Genomic DNA, 22,373 nt, shown 5'->3' on the forward strand with positions numbered 1-22,373 from the left:
AAGTCCTTTCTTGATTACAGCCACCAGTGAATCGTATTTCTGGCACTCTCATATCTCAAAACGAGTCACCTTTTTCGAACCTGTCTGCTATAGTAAAATTCCAACATGGGTTTAGGTATTTCGCGTGCATCTTGCAACTGTCCTTCAGACTCTATGCTACCATCCCTGCAGCTTTGAGCATGTGATCGCTCCAATTTAAGTAGCAACTGAGCAGAAGTCTGAGAGAGCTATATCCACAACCTTCTGCAAACTGTGTAGAAACAGAGTGACCTGAGTTAGTGTGACCGGACCATGGTTTGACCATTTGGTGGAAATGGGAACATGTTTTCATAGCTCCGCCAAGAATGTACAATGTGTAAAGTCAGCACCAAACGAAGGCTACTTCTGCGACACGAGGTAGTATAAAAGACAGTACGGAAAGTGGGGAACGACGAGGATTATGCTACTGCATTGTGGTGCGTCCCCCACTCCTGCAACACGAGGTAGTATAAAAGACATTATGGAACCTGGGGGAACACGAGGATAATGCTACTGGGTTTTGGTGCGTTCCCAAAGTACATACAACTTCTGCAGTCTGCAGTCCGAAGCAGATCCGCGTCCCACAGAGCCCGTCATGTCTATCAGCTCAACATGCTATCTTCGTTATTCTGTACCATCCAACAAAGAAAAATAGAGAACTATAAAAGCTCCACTGACTTCATCCGATAGACAACTCAATAAGATTTTTACCGCATCTGTCTCCTCCCATATATCGAAAACAAATACTGATAGTGTGCCAGTATCGATTACATGTAACGATCCTATTAAATACAGAGTTATTGATCTATTGTAGGGACACATGCAAAGTTGCATCGCCTGTACTTTAGGAGGATGAACGTATCCTACAAACTACACTATAAGTTAAAAAGACCCTCCCTGTGATCCTGTATTTTTGTTTGAAGCGTTGTTTTTTCTGCTGTAACATGCTTTGTACACTGCCATACATTTTGTTTTCTCCACAACGACTTCGAGGTCTGTGCCAGGTTCTAAACTGACATTACCACATTCTGATCCATTTCTTATCACAGAAAACTAGATGTCAAATGGTATAAGTCATGTTGTTACTGCTTCTACCATAACACACCACACACACTGGATGATTTTAAATAAAAGACAGTTACAACATAAGGAAACTGGAAGAGTTTGGCGGTGTTGTGGAGATTTTCCACTCTGCTGTCTGAAGGTGATTGATGACCTCTATATTTAAACTTATCTGTCACAGTGGCAGAATAAATGATGGCTCTGGAATTTCGTTTCGACTGATTCCTCATATTGCAGTCATGTACGCGATCACTGTTTTGGTGCTAGCCATCCCCAGGTATTGCCCCTCCACCAAAACTCTTTCTCCATCTCAAACAAGCGATGTCAGTCAATCATTATATGGTAACCAACAGTATACCTGTGAATGGATGGGATGGAAAAGATACTGTCAATGTACTGTAATAATAAGCATCACATTTGATAGTGCCAACAATTTCAGCAATTTTACAGTAATTTCAACATTGACCAATGATGAAACAGCATGTTTCCCAATTTCAGTATCACAGCTAGACCGTTCCTTCTCTGCTTTGTGAGTATCACTGGGAATGTAGATGGATGACTGTGCAGTCATTGTTAAATCTCGGACATATATATCACCAAAGTATACCGGAAAGTCCTCTAATATTTCTAGCACCTCATGCATACTACTTAGTTTACGACCTAACTCTATGCAGATGGAAGCCACAGAGCATGCTCGGAGTCTTAGAATAAAATTAGACACTGAAACACTCGCTTGCACTGTTTTTGACCAAATCGCCCTGCAGCATCGTTACCAATTTAATTTGCAGCCGACCAGAAGTAACTTGTTACATTCCGCATCTTGTGAAAGCCTGGAGCTTGCTGAGTATTCTCCTATCCAAGTCCACAAGATTTCTCCAAATGCGCACAAGTCGAGAAGGTTAGCACTCCTTGTAGGTGTATAATAACAGATTTGAAACTGATGTGAAGTAACAGCAAACGTTTAAGAAGAACAGGAAACAGATGATTTTTATTCATGTTGGCGCTCCAGACAAATGGAGTTCGAAGCATGTTATAAAATCAACCACGCTGTCAATTTTAAAGTGTTGTTCTAGTGTCTGGGATCAGTACCAGCAGAGTACTGGTAAGAGAGAACATAAACACACACACTCCTAAGGCTGCACGGTTCTGCACTTGAAACAGGCTATAATGTTAGATCGCTTGAGTTTCCGACCTATCAGTCATGTAGAATGCAGTGCTGTTAATATTCTAATGAAAGGAATATATTTCCAGCGCATGACATACATCCTTCTTGGAGGTTTCTCTAAGATAAACTATGGTAACAAACTGTAAAACGAAAATACTACTTCCTTAAAACAGTGGCTCTGTGTGATACATGCACAATATAGCTTTTCAGCTATGTATAGCGTCTACTGTTCACATCTGATCACTGTTCAGAAGCTATACTATGCCCACATCAGCCCTATATAAAATGATCGTTAGTAACGGAGAATACCTCTTACAAGGAAACAGATAAAGGCATAGCAGCAGCATCCGACGTGTGAAATTACATGTCTCGCGACCACTAACTTTGTAAACAGCACATCTGTCAAGCAGATGTATACATGGGGATTGCAGTGATTCACCAACACCTATCGCTAACTTTGTTATGAAACTGAAGTATCGATTATGCGCCCAAGATGCGACAGAGGAATGGAGTACATCACATAAATCTTCGTTTGTTTAGAGGAATGTGTCACGTTTCATCACAAATGATATGGAAGTCCTCTGATGACCGAGAGGTTTACAGTTAACGATCGCAGGTAGACACTGCTCTAAGATCCAAACAGAACACACGGTTGTATATGAGTCAAATGCAAGCTATGTCTCACAACTGATGCATCTTGACAGAATATCAGGAAGATATGGTCAAATGACCTGCAGGAACTTCTCCCCCCCCCCCCCCCCTCTCTCTCTAGAATGCGTATTCAGTCTACCATTAACTCGTACCTCATTACAACTCCATCTCAACTGACCACACCAACAACTCTGTCATTCTTTAACGCAGATGCAAGTAACTTTAGATGTAGAGATGCGCTAAAAATCTTATAGAGTTCTCTATCGGATGATGTTAGTGGAGCTTTTATAGTTCATAAACTTTCTCTGTTGGATGGTACAGAACAACGAATACAGCATGTTGAGCTGATAGATGTGAATGGGCTCTGAGGGCCGCAGATCCACTACAGACAGCAATACTTGTATGTCTGAGATCTCAGGCTTTCCCGACGGATGTGCTGTATCCAAGGTTCTCGGGTGTCCAGCCGGATCCGTTCGTCGAAGTTCCACGATATTTCGGCGGATAACCGTTCCGCCATCATCAGGTGGTGCTGATGGAATGATCTGTCTGCGCTGTGTCCGTGGTATTTATGTCCGCCGGGTCCCGAGTCGTACCCCGGCGCGGGCGGGCGGCGCGCCGCGCGGTGGGAGGGTTGGGAGAAGCTGCAGTCACGCCCGGTGGCAGACGCAGTCCATCTCTGTCCGCCGTGGCGGAAGGATCTCGCGTCCGCTCATGCCGTTGCTCTTTGATGGTGTTTAATAACGGTTTCCAGGCCTTGCTAAGTTGAAACCCGGTGTTCCTGTTGATGTGGTTATCTGTTACTCGAATTTCTATGGCCTCCTTGTAGGTACTGTCCCAGTAGGCACTTGTGTTCCACCAAATGGTTAAAGCATGGTCCCGTCACACTAACTCAGGTCACTCTGTTTCTACACAGTTTGCAGAAGGTTGTGGATATAGCTCTCTCAGACTTCTGCTCAGTCGCTACTTAAATTGGAGCAATCTCATGCTCAAAGCTGCAGGGATGGTAGCATAGAGTCTGAAGGACAGTTGCAAGATGCACACGAAATACCTAAACCCATGTTGGAATTTTACTATAGCAGACAGGTTCGAAAAAGGTGACTCGTTTTGAGATATGAGAGTGCCAGAAATACGATTCACTGGTGGCTGTAATCAAGAAAGGACTTCTCCATTAGATAAAATGCAGGTGGGTGGTTGAATGGAAAGACTTGATTCCAAATCGTAGACATCATTTTTACCGGAGATGAAACGCTGGAGATCTGAAAAGTCTGTGTGCATTTATTACGACCTCAATCAGCACACCATCTACTGTTTGTAATCCTTCTCAATCAACCTTCACCTACAACCCACTGGATATATTGCAGTACGTCTGACATGGCATCGAGACAGAATGCATTACAGATACTGGAGATATACCTAGCAGCAGCATGAGAGAGTTGCAAATACCATTTTCATACCATGTTCCTTAGCTGAATCACTATCTAAATTCAGTGACTTTATCGTGGGGTTGCATCGTCGTCTACGTGTAACTGCACTGTTGGTCTGATAATATACACTCCAAAGATCACTGTCTATATTCAGTGTCGCGGTATTTGTCTGGAAAAACAACTTCATTTGGAGGGAATGCCATACCTCGATTTATAAAGCCAGTATAGCTTTCAACATGGATACTTGTGTGCACCTGTAGAACCAAGACCGATTGCGATAGTAATATGGTCGGTGCGGTCGTGTATTTTTAAAATATGGTGGTTTGTAAGACGATTACGCCTCTCTTTCTACGACACAGTGGTACCACTCGTCAGAAAACCTTATGAGAAATGTCCGACCACCGCTGATTTGCGGTCAGTATTATTTCGTATCGCCAGCAATCAGTTATTGGCCAAGTACTATATCTAGTAATAAGGAATGCGTGATAGGTTATCTTTGAGCATCAGGCTTACAAAGTATGTATGTGTTCTGACATGTGCACAGGAAATGACTTTGTCCTGTCGTAGGGAAGGTATAGATTTGACATGGAATACAGTGACAGCAAAGGGAAAAGTATATCCACTCATAAGATTGGTACAGATATGTCTATTTCCAGAGCCACAGCCATCAGCAGAATAACCTGGAAAATATTTCGAGTAGATTTCCCAACATGTTATAGTTCTGGGTCGAGATTTTAATTTGCCGGATACAGACTGGGAGGCTCAAACGTTCATAACGGGTGGCAGGGACAAAGAATCCAGTGAAATTTTTTTAAGTGCTTTATCTGAAAATTACCTTAAGCAGTTAAACAGAGAACCGACTCGTGGCGATAACATATTAGACTTTCTGGTGACATACAGACCCGAACCATTTGAAACAGTTAACGCAGAACAGGGAATCAGCGATCATAAAGCGGTTACTGCATCGATGATTTCAGCCGTAAATAGAAATATTAAAAAAGGTAGGAAGATTTTTCTGTTTAGCAAAAGTGACAAAAAGCAGATTACAGAGTACCTGACAGCTCAACACAAAAGTTTTGTCTCAAGTACAGATAGTGTTAAGGATCAGTGGACAAAGTTCAAAAACATCGTACAATATGCGTTAGATGAGTATGTGCCAAGCAAGATCGTAAGAGATGGAAAAGAGCCACCGTGGTACAACAACCGAGTTAGAAAACTGCTGCGGAAGCAAAGGGAACTTCACAGCAAACATAAACATAGCCAAAGCCTTGCAGACAAACAAAAATTACGCGAAGCGAAATGTAGTGTGAGGAGGGCTATGCGAGAGGCGTTCAATGAGTTCGAAAGTAAAGTTCTGTGCACTGACTTGGCAGAAAATCCTAAGAAATTATGGTCTTATGTCAAAGCGGTAGGTGGATAAATACAAAATGTCCAGACACTCTGTGACCAAATTGGTACTGAAACAGAGGATGACAGACGAAAGGCCGAAATACTAAATGTCTTTTTCCAAAGTTGTTTCACAGAGGAAGACTGCACTGTAGTTCCTTCTCTAGATTGTCGCACAGATGACAAAATGGTAGATATCGAAATGGACGACAGAGGGATAGAGAAACAATGAAAATCGTTCAAACGAGGCAAGGCCGCTGGACCTGATGGGATACCAGTTCGATTTACACAGAGTACGCGAAGGAACTTGCCCCCCTTCTTGCAGCTGTGTACCGTAGGTCTCTAGAAGAGCGTAGCGTTCCAAAGGATTCGAAAGGGGCACAGGTCATCCCCGTTTTCAAGAAGGGACGTCGAACAGATGTGCAGAACTATAGACCTATATCTCTAACGTCGATCAGTTGTAGAATTTTGGAACACGTATTATGTTCGAGTATAATGACTTTTCTGGAATCTAGAAAACTGCTCTGTGGGAATCAGCATGGATTTCGAAAAAGACGGTCGTGTGAAACCCAGCTCGCGCTATTCGTCCACGAGACTCAAAGGGCCATAGACACAGGTTCACAGGTAGATGCAGTGTTTCTTGACTGCCGCAAGGCGTTCGATACAGTTCCCCACAGTCGTTTAATGAACAAAGTAAGAGCATATGGACTATCAAACCAATTGTGTGATTGGATTGAAGAGTTCCTAGATAACAGAACGCAGCATGTCATTCTCAATGGAGAGAAGTCTTCCGACGTAAGACTGATTTCAAGTGTGCCGCAGGGGAGTGTCGTAGGACCGTTGCTATTCACAATATACATAAATGACCTTGTGGATGACATCGTAAGTTCACTGAGGCTTTTTGCGGATGATACTGTGGTATATCCAGAGGTTGTAACATTGGAAAATTGTACTGAAATGCAGGAGGATCTGCAGCGAATTGACGCATGGTGCAGGGAATGGCAATTGAACCTCAATGTAGACAAGTGTAATGTGCTGCGAATACTTAGAAAGAAAGATCCCATATCATTTAGCTACAATATAGCAGGTCAGCAACTGGAAGCAGTTAATTCCATAAATTATCTGGGTGTAGGCATTAGGAGTGATTTAAAATGGAATGATCATATAAAGGTGATCGTTGGTGAAGCAGATGCCAGACTGAGATTCATTGGAAGACTCCTAAGGAAATGCAATCCGAAAACAAAGGAAGTAGGTTACTGTACGCTTGTTCGCCCACTGCTTGAATACTGCTCAGCAGTGTGGGATCCATACCAGGTAGGTTTAATAGAAGAGATAGAGAAGATCCAACGGAGAGCAGCGCGCTTCGTTACAGGATCATTTAGCAATCGCGAAAGCGTTACGGAGATGATAGATAAACTCCAGTGGATGACTCTGCAGGAGAGACGCTCAATAGCTCGGTACGGGCTTTTGTTGAAGTTTCGAGAACATACTTTCACCGAAGAGTGAAGCAGTATATTGCTCCCTCTTACGTATATCTCGCGAAGAGACCATGAGGATAAAATCAGAGAGATTAGAGCCCACACAGAAGGATACCAACAATTCTTCTTTCCACGAACAATAAGAGACTGGAATAGAGGGGAGAACAGATAGAGGTACTCAAGGTACCCTCCACCACACACCGTCAGGTGGCTTGCGGAGTATGGATGTAGATGTATATGTAGATGTACTTTGATCACTGTCGAATGTCGCCCAATTGAGGTCCCGATCGTAATATTTAATAGTAAGTATAGTGATAAAATATAAATGGGACCAGTTTGCCAGCATGATTCTGACTGGGGGTACGTGCCGTGCAGTGCCAGTGGCCTGCGGTGGTTATGATTCACGTTTCCCGCTAACGACAGGAGTTGTCAGACTGGAGAGCTGTGTTGGGATGCAGGAATGTAGTTGACTTAACCATGTCGCCTCTAGACGGTGGAATAGCCAATTAATACTTAGTATGTGTTGGAGAGTTTTCGTAATTGCGTGGAAATCTGAGGAGATTCAATATGGACACGTGTTTGCTCTTGACCATTATTCCCATGTAAATGTTCCGATTGACTGCTTCTGCACGTTTTCCATCTTTCTGTGGTTGAGAGAACATCGATTGTAGTGTGCACATCTAGCAGATGAAAGATGGGTGGAAGACACGTTTCCTTATTCTCTAGACATGAGAAACACCTTAGCTGACTGGGAAATTAGATATGTTCTTGTAATCCCAGAGTTTTGATAGTGGTGTAGAAAACAAGCACGCAAACAAATAGGTCGCTGCATTAAACAGTGACGCCTTGGTGCCGAGAAGAACCTACCTTTGTACAACAGTCTTCACGTTATACGTACAAGCGTCCGTGGTCACTACTGCGTGTCCTATGGCGAGGGAGGTATAGATTCAGCACGTCGATAGCCATAAGGGGAATGAAATATTGTTATTTATGTGTGCTATAGATACTGAAATTAGTTCCAGAAGCTAGTTAGTTGTTTCGAGCTGGGGATTGCCCATCGTTTGTACACTGGTTCAGAGAGTCCCAGAAAGCTTCTGGCTTATGGTGATTTGGCTCACGCCTCCCATGGACAGGTGAACAGTGAACTCTGCGGTAATTTGAGAAGATTCAGTATGACGAGTGTTTGCGCAGGGAGTACTGATAGCTTTGTCACGGGATGTGAGGTCGTCCACAGCCGGCTGGCCTCTCTCTGGTTGAGATGCTCTTCCACGGCTATATCCATGAGACACGTTTATGGCGGTCGTTTCATTGGAAGGCGATGCGCAGCGGCAAGGTGAATACATGGGATGAATTTTATGACCTGTAGATCATTTTACCAGGCTTTAACTGTCAGTGCAACATGGCGACCTGTACAAAATAGTTTTGTTGCAGAAAGTCTCCTCTGCAGAAAAAAAGCAGACAGAGCTTCCAGACCAGCAGCATCAGTAATTTGGCAGATAAATTCACTAATAGCCAATCAGAATGCTCCATTAATTCACAAGACATCCTTTGTGCTGGGGCATAGGAGCCTCTACATAGCAGTGAGGACGTTTGTGTTTTGGAGACGTTTGTTGAAAGCATTGCTTAACGATTTCCAGGAAGGGCAACATGTGATGGACCAGGTACCACGTTAGGACCATCAGGAGGAATGCATTCGGTGTTATTCTGGGTTTTCATAGACAGGTTCTATTAGGACAAGAATTTCCATGCCGACAAGCTGAGACATCACGAAGGCTCCTAGAAAAGCAACCGTTAACTATTTTTCAGAAAGGTTGATTTGGATCTTATTTACATATCTATGTGACGCCAGTATAACATTGAGAACCTGTTAGATGCGCGTGCGTTGGTGAGTTGCTAATCTAACATTTCGCAGCGTTGGGTCAGCCAAGCTGGGCAGGTAAACACGTGCGCGTCTAGACGCAGCTCATATGTCCCGTTAGGATTGAAACGTCCCCTAGAACAATTGTACACTACTGTGCTTAAACTGACACACAATATTTTTTAGCGAAACGTAATCTGACTTTCAGAAATCCCTACAAAGGAATGGCCCTAACTAACATTAACCTATACCTTTCACAAATCACTTACCTCACAAAAATCTTCGTTACTCGAACTACTGCAATACAGCGAGCGCCACTGCTGCCAGCTAAATAAAAGATTCAAACTACGGAAGGTACTAACTACTAGTAGGCATAGTTAGCAAATGAAAGATTTTAATAGAGAACAAACAATGTATTTACCTTAATAGTCATAATATATATAGCAGTTCATGACATCTATTCTGTACTCAAAAATCCGCCATCTCATTTCCCACATCCACCACTGCTGGCGGCTCACCTCCAACTGCGCAACGCTACGCGCTGTTCACATCCAGCTGCCGCTGCCCAACACTACAATGGCAGACAACAATGCAAACTAGCCACAGACTGCACACAGCACAGCCAGTGATTTTCATACAGAGCGCTACGTAACGTTGCCAATAAGAAAACATAAACAGCCTAGACTGCCCACAGCACAGCCAGTGATTTTCATACAGAGCGCTACGTAACGTTGCCAATAAGAAAACATAAACAGCCTACTTACATAGCCCCCATGCTCCCCACAAAAAATTTTACAAATTGTTTTGGGCAGTGGCCAATACAGATTTGAAAAAAATTTATCATATTTACAATAACAAAGAAATCAAATGCACACACTTATTAATACACTGTTGGTCAAAAGCTAAAATTTTCTGACTGTCCATAAAGACAGTCCTGATCATTCATCACAGTAAAACTGCCGTTACTTTTATCAAAGTCTGAGCAGTAAAAGACAATGCACGGGGAAGTAGTGGATTTCCATGCAGTCTTGAAGAAGTAGTGTTGTCCTTCCAACTGAAAGACAGTGCTGACTCTTGACATACTGACAGGTAATGGGCCACAACAGTGCAAACCCACAGCAGAGTCATTCGAACTTTTGAAGAATATTGGTAGGTAGGTCATCACAGAGCAGACCCACTGTAGTCCTGGTAGAGAGTATGGTATTGGTGGATCATCAAAGGTGTAGACCCACTGTCATCCTTGTAGAGATAATGATATTGGTGAGTCATCAAAGATGCAGACCCACTGTAGTCCATGTAGAAATAATGGTATTGGTGAGTCAGCAAAGGTGTAGACCCACTGTAGTCCTTGTAGAAATAATGGTATTGGTGGGTCATCAAAGGTGAAGACCCACTGTAGTCCTTGTAGAGACGGCCAGCAGCCATCTGTTGCGACTGTGCAGGTGCACATTCACCATCGAAGAGTCTTGCGGAGAATATAGCAAGTCCATAACCACCACTTGTGCACTCACAAAGTTTTTGGAATTTTCCTTAGAACCAGCAGTGCTGTTATCCAATCCCTTGCTGAATTATTAACACACGTGCAAACACTATCCATCCCTACTCCTCACATATTGTCCATATACTATGACCAACAGAAATGTGTGCAGTGAAATGTAACTTACAAGTTACTTAATTTGATAAACTGGTGTCAATTACAATTTTATAACATAAGAATACAATAACAAAGGTACAAAATACATCATTAAAGAACATAACATTTGTAGTAAAACAGGCTTTACAAAAGAATAGAAATAGACATATACATCAGTGTTACAGGAATTACGACATAAGTAAATATATAAAAGATCAGAATAATTATTGAAACATCAACTTCACACATGAGAATTAAAACAAAACAGAATAAATAATGTCTAAACATCTTTACAAGGTAAATAACATATTATTAATGCCAATTATATTCGAGGATAACAGTATTCCTCATCATAGTGAATGTAGCTTAGTATTAGAAGAAGCAAAAATTCTATGAAACTACACAGAGACAGGAAGAAAACAAATACACAAGGGTACACAAAAACAAAGTGGGATAACACAAAAGGAAAGGACAGGGTTTGTTTTCAGTGTAACATTTGGTACTGCAGTCCAACCCAAAACTTCATTCCATAGATCTTTCGTCTTATTTCGATATTTGCTCCAGCCAAAAAATTCTATCCAAGCATGCTTTCTGTATTCTGTTCACACATTTCTTACCTCATTATTTATTTACCATTATCTTACCTCAACATTTATTTCCAAGAAAATCCTACCTAAACCTGTTGTCCCTAAACCCTACTTTTTTTTGTTCATATCCTCTTTCAACATTCTTTTTTTGGCCACACCATTTTCATATAGCTTCTCAATGCATTTCTTCCAATTCATCATAGTTAGTTTCTTATATAGTCTACCCCCTCTTAAGCTAACTTAAATCTACTGAGCTCAGATGCTAAACTAAGGGACGAGGCAATGCAGCAGCACAAAACAATTAACACGAACAGCAATGACAAAAAAATTCAAATTGGCAAAGTAAGCAACAATATTACAACTAATATAAGGCACTGTGCAGCAAACAAGAAAAATAAATCAGTAGTAAACTGGCTTAGAAGAGTAACACAAACTCAAATTCAGTAACACTATGCCTGGCAAACAGCAGCAGAAATAACTTATATCTAAACATGACATAGCTCAAGCAGAAAAAAACATTACACTAAAGACAATAATGCAGACAAGGGAAATGTATATTCACATCTTAATGTCTATGTAATTAAAGTGGTGCACCACAACTTATTCTACGAAAAATATTACCAAGTAGTTGAAAAGAAAATTATGTATGCCATTCCTGTGAAATGTTTTTGTGCTCCTTCGTTTTTTTTTAAAGTTATTGTTTACTGGATCTGTAGGCATAAAATATCTATATTAGTACATTAATAAAATTTTATTTTAACCAATGCATGAAAGATCATTCATGAGCCATATGGCATTTCATAAGGCAGTAAAAATTCTCTCAATTCTCGAGAAAGACGCTTGTCATAATCAGGTGTGCAGATGTAAGTATCTTTCCAAGTAATGAGCGTGTCGAATTTGCGGTGCTTTCTACAAAGGAATGTCAATAGCGAGGATAATTGCCTCCCCCTTTTTTTTCTGCCTGTGCCGCTGAAAAGGCACACACTAATGGCTTTTTCTCCAGGCGTCTGACACAGCTGGGTGCCCACGACGCATTACGTGCAGGTGGTCACTTAACTTTCTTACGGAAATACACTCCTGGAAATGGAAAAAAGAACACATTGACACTGGTGTGTCAGACCCACCATACTTGCTCTGGACACTGCGAGAGGGCTGTACAAGCAATGATCACACGCACGGCACAGCGGACACACCAGGAACTGCGGTGTTGGCCGTCGAATGGCGCTAGCTGCGCAGCATTTGTGCACCGCCGCAGTCAGTGTCAGCCAGTTTGCCGTGGCATATGGAGCTCCATCGCAGTCTTTAACACTGGTAGCATGCCGCGACAGTGTGGACGTGAACCGTATGTGCAGTTGATGGACTTTGAGCGAGGGCGTATAGTGGGCATGTGGGAGGCCGGGTGGACGTACCGCCGAATTGCTCAACACGTGGGGCGTGAGGTCTCCACAGTACATCGATGTTGTCGCCAGTGGTCGGCGGAAGGTGCACGTGCCCGTCGACCTGGGACCGGACCGCAGCGATGCACGGATGCACGCCAAGACCGTAGGATCCTACGCGGTGCCGTAGGGGACTGCACCGCCACTTCCAAACAAATTAGGGACACTGTTGCTCCTGGGGTATCGGCGAGGAACATTCGCAACCAGTCTCCATGAAGCTGGGCTACAGTCCCGCACACCGTTAGGCCGTCTTCCGCTCACGCCCCGACATCGTGCAGCCCGCCTCCAGTAGTGTCGCGACAGGCGTGAATGGAGGGACGAATGGAGACGTGTCATCTTCAGCGATGAGAGTCGCTTCTGCCTTGGTGCCAATGATGGTCGTATGCGTGTTTGGCGCCGTGCAGGCGAGCGCTACAATCAGGACTGCATACGACTGAGGCACACAGGGCCAACACCCGGCATCATGGTGTGGGGAGCGATCTCCTACACTGGCCGTACACCACTGGTGATCGTCGAGGGGACACTGAATAGTGCACGGTACATCCAAACCGTCATCGAACCCATCGTTCTACCATTCCTAGACCGGCAAGGGAACTTGCTGTTCCAACAGGACAATGCACGTCCGCATGTATCCCGTGCTACCCAACGTGCTCTAGAAGGTGTAAGTCAACTACCCTGGCCAGCAAGATCTCCGGATCTGTCCCCCATTGAGCATGTTTGGGACTGGATGAAGCGTCGTCTCACGCGGTCTGCACGTCCAGCGCGAACGCTGGTCCAACTGAGGCGCCAGGTGGAAATGGCATGGCAAGCCGTTCCACAGGACTACATCCAGCATCTCTACGATCGTCTCCATGGGAGAATAGCAGCCTGCATTGCTGCGAAAGGTGGACATACACTGTACTAGTGCCGACATTGTGCATGCTCTGTTGCCTGTGTCTATGTGCCTGTGGTTCTGACAGTGTGATCATGTGATGTATCTGACCCCAGGAATGTGTCAATAAAGTTTCCCCTTCCTGGGACAATGAATTCACGGTGTTCTTATTTCAATTTCCAGGAGTGTATTTACAACAGCAGTTTCCGCTACAGTGACAGTCTCATATACAAAATTTCACGGGTCGAGTTTTGCGTTGCAAATGTGTAGAAACAAAATCTTATGAATATAACAGTGTCCAAAAAATTTTCGCCGGCATTGTGATACATTCACGCATTTACACACATTTCATAACTCTTAAAGTATGTTTCTTGGTTTCCAACATCCTTTTCATAAATCAGAGTCCCTAACCACTACTCATTATTCCTTACCTTATTACACATATACATATTCGTCGACACTTGCATCATAACAGATACGTAGCATAATCAAATAACTCGTATAGCATCAGGCTATTAATCATAAACATACCTCAGCAGCATAATACACATCGTCATCATAATAATAACATCATAACACCTCAGTCAAATCTCAAAATCGTCGTAGCTTTCTGCAATAATTTCAAAACCTAAAGAAAATTCTGTGCTCATTTCAGTAGTGTCATCTACCTCAAACGTACTTTAAAAATCGTGAGCCCATACCAAATATATCATTCAAAGCTCTCATAGTATCACAATGGTTCCAAAAAAATATGAACAGTTCACAAAGTACAGACAAAATACAATTTCATAAGTGTGAAGTTATCCAACTGTGTAATTGTGTAAACATGTGTCACTGACATAGTAAAAAATGTTTGTGTGTCTCATTTAAGCGATCAGATAGCTGTGTAATTTATGTGTTAGAGGAATATGGTACCGATGTGTAAAGTTGTATAAGCAAATACCATATTAGCTAGGGCTCCTTGTGCTTGCCAAACACATGATACACAAAGCAAGCGTGTACCCCCCTGAGGATTAATGTAATTATACCCTCAGGTGTTACAGATTACAGCAATGGAATGAAATGTATCACGGAAAACCTTTGTATTTCAAAAATCTTGAAAAATAAATGGTTTAAGTGCAAAATTAAGCACTCAAATGCGTGTCCTGTAGCGCTAAATGTGCGTCTTGCTGTAAGATAATTCTGTGGAAGTGTCGTAGTTATCGTTCTCTGTAAGCAAAGTTCTGCTGAAGTCAATGTACTTACCTCATGATACACAAAAGTGAAATGCTTTGCGTATAGATATCTTAGTTATTACGCTTATTGTAGTGATGATGAAAGTACTGTGCTGTAACATATTGTTGTGCTACGGAAAAGGCTGTCTCATTGTAGCTATACCACAAAAGTTACTACTAAAACATGTTTTACTTTCCAGAATAATACAGAAAAACTGTGCAGATATGAAACAGAAACACCGCAAAAGCAACATTGTAAATTGTCACTCATTAGTAACGTCGTGATATAATCGTGTAGCTGTCACATAAACTAACCACTGTGTCATCTGGTATCTCTCAGAAAGTACTTTAATTCAGGAAGTATTTTTAAGTAAACCAAAATGTTGCATTAAAATCTCATTAGCAGCACTGGTAAATGTTCTAAGTATGTGAGCCTTATAGTCGTTACGTAATCGTGGAACTAACAAGCAAGAATGTACACACACAGTAACACTGTGACGTCTGTTCACAATAACAATGCATTCGTAATTTCTGTTTATATAAGTTCTCTTGGTTCTTGACTGGATATTTAACTTCAAACATTGTTGCATATTAACAGATTCTAAGTCTGACGAAACATACTAGAAATGTGAAGTGGAAAGTTTTATGGCAAAGACTAAGTTATAAAGCAGATTATCTTTCAATAAACGGTTTTACATGTGAAATGTGGTGTAAACCTTTACTCTTCCTAGTACGCAGAGTTTCAACGTCAAAGCAATTATCATGTCGTATACGTCGGTAAGGAACGCTAAAATTTTTTTCAAGGTTAGCGTGTATGCTAATTTTCTCTGAGCCAGCCGGCGCAGGTGGCTGCCTGCGGTGCGAGTCATTGTCTACTATCTCTGTTGGCGCGCATCGTTATTGGTATTAGGAGACCTAACTTCCACAAATTCACGTTGTCGAGAGTCCCCTGCTCTGTTTGAATCCCGCCAGTTCTGATGAAATTCAGATCTGTCGTTATGATTATATCGTCTGTCGTCATGTTAGTAGTTCCTGTACTTTCTTTCTTGTCGGTTAAGTGGTGGAGAATTTCTCCCTGAATTGTAACTGCGCACTGGACCGTTGCGTCTAAAGTTATTCTGTCTCACCTGATAATATTTATTTTGGTTCCTATATTGTCTGTTTCTCTGGTTGTCTCTTTGATATTCATTGCTATGGAAATGCGATCTCTCTCTGTAACTATTACTCTGCCAGTGGTTGTCATACGGGTGGTGTCTCTTTTGGTCACGATTTACGTTGTAAGAATAGAATTGTCGTGTCCAGTTATTATTTCTTTCATTGCAGAATTGCGACGGATGTGACTGTAGTGATTGTTTTCCTGTTTTCGCATCCCGCGGCTGTCTGTGTCAATTTCTAATTCTTGTAAGAGTCCCTGAAAAGCTTCAATGTCGTCTTTGCAACGCCCTGCCAAAATAATATATCTTAAATGTTCAGGCAATTTCATTAAGCAAATGCGGATGAGTTCTGAAGGGCTGTATGGGTTTGACAGGTACTGATTCTTGTGCAACATGTCTTCAAAATATTTCACAAGACTGGAAAATTCAGATTGTTCAAAGTGTTTCATCATCCTCACGCTACGTTTTACTCGTTCTTGTGTAGCTTGAGACCAATATGCGGAGAGGAAGGCATGATAAAATTCTCCTTCACTGTGACAATCGTGAATGACCGATCGCATTCTTACAGCTGGTTCATTCTCCAAGTAGCCACACATAAATTCTAACCTGTGCTCCAATGACCAGCTGGGAGGAAAACAATGAGAAAATTGATGAAGCCATGCTTGTGGATGAATGTCGTTGTCAGAATTCTTAAATGTTTTGAATTTACGTGTAGTAATGAACAGCTTATAGTCGAAATCATCGTGTCGGCGAGTCGCACATCGCTCATTGTTACTTCGTTTCGGCGGTTCCATCTCAAAATCCAATGCGCCTTGCCAATTTCTTTCATAATTTCCGAAGTGTCCTGTGTTATTATTTTGTGGTTGTTCCGTATTTCTATGTCCCTCTTCCCGTACTGGAGCGCGAGTGTCCTCTGAAATACGTAATTCTTGTATTACTTGTGTCAGCTGAACTTGTACTTCGCGGATTTCTCTTTGGTGTTGCGTATTAATTTGATTCAGATTTTGTTTCAGTTTCCTAATTTGTTCGCACTCTTCTGTGTCATTAAAGACTACTGGTTTTGTGTCATTCAGATTATCATCTACCTTCGTAGATAAATTATTTAGCTGATCCGAAAGTTCAACTGTGTCAGCTGAACTTGTACTTCGCGGATTTCTCTTTGGTGTTGCGTATTAATTTGATTCAGATTTTGTTTCAGTTTCCTAATTTGTTCGCACTCTTCTGTGTCATTAAAGACTACTGGTTTTGTGTCATTCAGATTATCATCTACCTTCGTAGATAAATTATTTAGCTGATCCGAAAGTTCAACTACTTTCTCTGATAGTGAACACATTTCCTCAGTGTGTTTTTCTGAACCAAGTTTCAGAGTATCCATTTGTGATGAAATCGAATCTACTGTGTCCTTTAAGTTTTCCTGAGTTTTTGCAAGTTGCGTAACCGAATCGGTAGATGCAACTGAGTCAATTTTAGCCCACAAGGTCTCATGATTTTCATGAACAATGGTTTGCAGTTCTTTTATGGCTGCTTCGTGATTCTGTAATGCATTTTCATGCCGCGAAAAAATAGGTTGAAAATGCTCACAAATTTGTGTTTTTACGTCATTACAGACTTTTTGACATTTCGATTCAATGTTATGTAACTCAGTAGTTAAATCTTCACGTGTTTGTTCAAGTGTGGTGTCTAACTTTTTAAGATTTTGTTCCACTGTGTCTAACTTTTTAAGATTTTGTTCCTTTGTGTCTAACTTTTGAAGATTTTGTCCCATTTGTCTCTGATTTTGTCCCATTTGTTGCATTAATTGCAATAATAATGTATTAGTGTCTGGAATCTGTTTCTCTATGCTTTTTGGCAGTGCATTTTCACCGGCAACATTCACATTTTGACAAGCAGAAAATGTGTCTTGACTCATTTGAGAAAACGGTGAGGACCCAAAACCTAAGTCTACAGTATTTGCAGTATTGTGTTCTGTCATTTCGGATTCCTGAGGCGAGGTGTTGCCAACTGATCGATCGATAATGCTTCCCTGTTCACTACCTGTTTCACTGTCTACACCATTATTTGCCGCCCGCTCCATTTCCCTATGCACAATTACCAAATTACTACTTCGAATGTCTGTTAATTCACTACACAGTGGTGCTGATAAGCTACGCTCTTCGTCACTATTATTTATCAGTTTGCTTTGGAGCCTAGTGTTACGTTTTTCACACGCCATTATTGTCACAATATTTCACACGACAACACAGAAAAGCACAATTTGAAGAGCAAAAATAAGAGAACACATTAACATAGCACTGAAAATAATATGTAGTTAATTGCAAGCGCAGCTGCGAAATACTTGGTGCAAATCTACATGCGTGCCACACCTGTTTTACTGTACAACAATGAAAGGCTGCAACTACAAAGGAGTTTCTCTCTACAGTTACGCGCTAGCAATAAACAAAATCTACACAAATTACACAAACTACAAGAAAAAATCAGAAGATTCCAGTGAGGTATCCTTGGCTAAGGGTCGACATATGAAACGTCCCCTTAGAACAATTGTACATGACTGTGCTTAAACTGACATACAATATTTTTTAACGCAACGCAATCTGACTTTCAGAAATCCCTACAAAGGAATGGCCCTAACTAACATTAACCTATACCTTTCACAAATCACTTACCTCACAAAAATCTTCGTTACTCGAACTACTGCAATACAGCGAGCGCCACTACTGCCAGCTAAATAAAAGATTCAAACTACAGAAGGACTAACTACTAGTAGGCATAGTTAGCAAATGAAAGATTTTAATAGAGAACAAACAATGTATTTACCTTAATAGTCATAATATATATTGCAGTTCATGACATCTATTCTGTACTCAAAAATCCGCCATCTCATTTCCCACATCCACCGCTGCTGGCGGCTCACCTCCAACTGCACAACGCTACGCGCTGTTCACATCCAGCTGCCGCTGCCCAACACTACAATGGCAGACAACAATGCAAACTAGCCACAGACTGCACACAGCACAGCCAGTGATTTTCATACAGAGCGCTACGTAACGTTGCCAATAAGAAAACATAAACAGCCGAGACTGCCCACAGCACAGCGAGTGATTTTCATACAGAGCGCTACGTAACGCTGCCAATAAGAAAACATAAACAGCCTACTTACAGGATCACTTGGAACAATGCACATTGTGCTATTCTGGGAAGAATTGGAACAGATTTCTATAGTGTGCAACCTGTGATGTCAGTATCCACAGGTAGAGAGGTATCGTGCCAGCAACGGTAAACACGCAGCGTGGCCCAGAGGCGTCTTGCATATGGGAGGGGCGTGAGTGCGCCGCTCAGAACTCACTTTGGAGTTCTGTAGGGGAGCAGATCGCTGATATGTCGCGGTTGATGATAGTTTGTAACCGTTTTTTTAATGTGAAATGAGTGGTTGTGCACTGCATTATTTTTGGCTTTTTGGTGAGGGTGTTTGCATAGCATTACAAATGCATTATCTTTTTCCAATTTAAGAGTCGTTTTCGTATCTGTTGCATTATTTTGCGAACAGGTGTGCAAGCTGCGCAGTGCATGATTTCGATGGCTGACGATTAGCAAACGTGTTTTCGGAGCCTTTTACAGACTTTATTTTGACAATTTACGAGTTGTTTGCATCTCTGCACATGAGTGTACTGCATTATTTCGGTGGTTTACGAGTAGTTTGCAGGTCTGTAGACTATTTAGAGCGACCTCAAGCACTCCAGAGCGACTACTTTGCATCAGTGTAAGAAATGAATTATGTGAAATCCATTCCTAAATATATTGTATGCATTATTTCGACAGTCTGTAATTAGTGAGCGTGTCTGCACATCAGTGAACTTCATTATTTCATTGATTTACAAGTCGTTTGCGGTTCTGTAGGCTATTCAATGCATTATTTCGGCAGTTTGCATTATTTCGATAATTTACGAGTTGTTTGGGTGTCTCTACATCAGTGTACTGCATTATTTTGGTAATTTAAGAACAGTTTGCAGGCCTGTAGGCTATGTAGTGTGTCTCCAAGCATGTCAGAGCGAGTGTTTTATATCAGAGTAATAAATATACTATGTCAAATCCATCCCTAAATATAGTGTTCAAAAATAAATAAAGACTTACCTATCCAGCAGCCCAGAACAGGCTGAGTCCTTTTCCTATAAGCCCCCCCCCCCCCAATTACGTCACAGGAGGGACAACGGTGCCGTCTGGTGGCAGTACTGTGCACTAGGTCACTTGGACTCCAGACCTCAAGGTAAACACACTGAATCGAGCTACAGCCTCTAGTTATTGAAATAACACTACGTGCAAAAGAAAGATTTACATCCATCCTATCCAGCTCAAGCTGATTCCCTTTCCCTCCAATTCCTAGGATGAGGTGGCGTTTGGACTACTTAGGATAGTGGAGAATGCCCAAGTGCCCTTTTTCTGCCATTTTTTTAGGTTAGTGAATGTAGCCATGGTGTGTTGCATTGTCCTGCTGGAATTTGAACTTCCCTCCGTTTTATGGAGTAGGGGAGGGGGGGAATGGGGTTAGGTTAGTGGAGGTAGCCCAGTTGACCTATCTTACTGACTAAATTTGAATTTCCCTCTATGGCGTCATTGCGATGTTGCCATATCTACCTCCACCATCCCCCATGTTGAATAAATCTGGCAACAATGGAGAGTGGAGCCGTGCTCTCTACTGTCATACGTATCTTCAAGTATGAAGGATAACATGGTAAGTCAAAATCTGAGAAATATTTAATGCAGGTATTCCTCATCAAATCAATATAACATGTATGTCATGCAATGTTACCATTACAATTTTTTTTCCTTAGTGAAGATGGTCTATGACTGAAACCGGTAGAGGATAAATAATTTTGTAAGACAGCATTGTATCATAGAGCATATTTCCAAGTATATCGGTGCGGTTGATTGTTGCCTGAAAATAATTTTACGCTCCAAGTAACCAGAATCGGGAGAAGCGCTGCGCAAACGCGACTTTAGCGGCTACTCAAAACGAACCTTTGGAGTCAGCTCATGTAGAAAGACAAGGACGGCGGCAAGCGTCACGAAAACTTCCGAATTCTGTCAATGAAGTATTAGGGAGCAATGTCTCAATAGAAGTTGTGCAAGCTCCATAATATGGTCCCATTATGCGAATACAGTGCTCCCTAGTGTACAAAGTAAGAAACTGCAAGACTGCTTGATGCAGACATTTACACATGATGCAGGTTAACTCCTTGGAAAACTGCCACTTGAGTGTGAAAAAAAAGATAATGGTAATGTTACATTTCCTTTACCTTCACTTAGAAAGGGAAGCTTTTTGATGTTAAATACGAAAAGCGCGAGTAACTTGTGAACAGTAGCACAGCACCAACACCTTTTAATTTAAACCCAAAAATCTTCATAATACAAGTGAAAGTCATAGAAACATAACCGGCCATACCTCGATCACACTAGCGAACTTCTTACAAACACCTCTAACGTTAATAGTTATCTTGTAACTGGTAAAAAATTGTGGTGATGTAATTTTTTTGACTGGGTCTTTCTTCCGGGGTGTTACAAAGCCAATCTAAAAATTTTTAATCAGTTAATTCTTTGCGCTGTCTCACATAAATACTAGAAATCACATATTCTGTAAGATCAGCCCTATTTAATTACTTTCATTCTTTTACTTTAACTCATTTTATTTATGGTTATTTTCGCTCTGAAATGTCACAAAATTTAAACACATTTATTATCTCTTTGTAGGAATTATCATGGATCCAGTAGCTCATAAAAGACATCTGCAAACGCCGATTGCATCATTTTTAAACCTAATGTAATAAACTTGAATCACCCAATAGCAGTGCAGGTATGTTGTACCTCTCAGTCTAATGCAGACAGTTCAGATGATAATTACGACTGCAGTAATGTTTCTCCATTTCCTTCCCCAACTGTAAATTATCGTTTGTTGACAGAAGTAACTTAACTTACGCCGACTGAATTGAAATATTAAACAATATTTTGTCCTAGAAGAAACATATACATTCCAGTTTCAAAAAATTATCAAGAAATGGGACAAAAGCTCAGATTTCGTCGTAGATGCTTGTGTGAATTGAAGAGGCTAGCATACAATGCCGTTGAAGATGGTGCTAACTGCAAATATTGAGTCTTATTTTCAACATTAGGATTTGAATGAATTTTCAAACACTTGTATCACTGTGTAAAAGGAAGCGTAACAACTGGAAGAAAAACAGTAGAATATTTTGACAAGCATTCAACAAACCACAATCACAAAAGTAGTGTTATTGATGCAGATCTATTTTCATCTTCAGAAGTAAACCTGATATATAAGTTGACAACTCACTTAATAGTGGAGAAGTAAGAGAAACCTTAGAAAACAGAAAGAATTTAATAACTAGAATTGAGACTGTTATTTTATGTGGGAGACAAGAACTTACTT

This window comes from Schistocerca cancellata, chromosome 5 (genome assembly GCF_023864275.1).
Source record: "Schistocerca cancellata isolate TAMUIC-IGC-003103 chromosome 5, iqSchCanc2.1, whole genome shotgun sequence".
Lineage (NCBI taxonomy): Eukaryota > Metazoa > Arthropoda > Insecta > Orthoptera > Acrididae > Schistocerca > Schistocerca cancellata.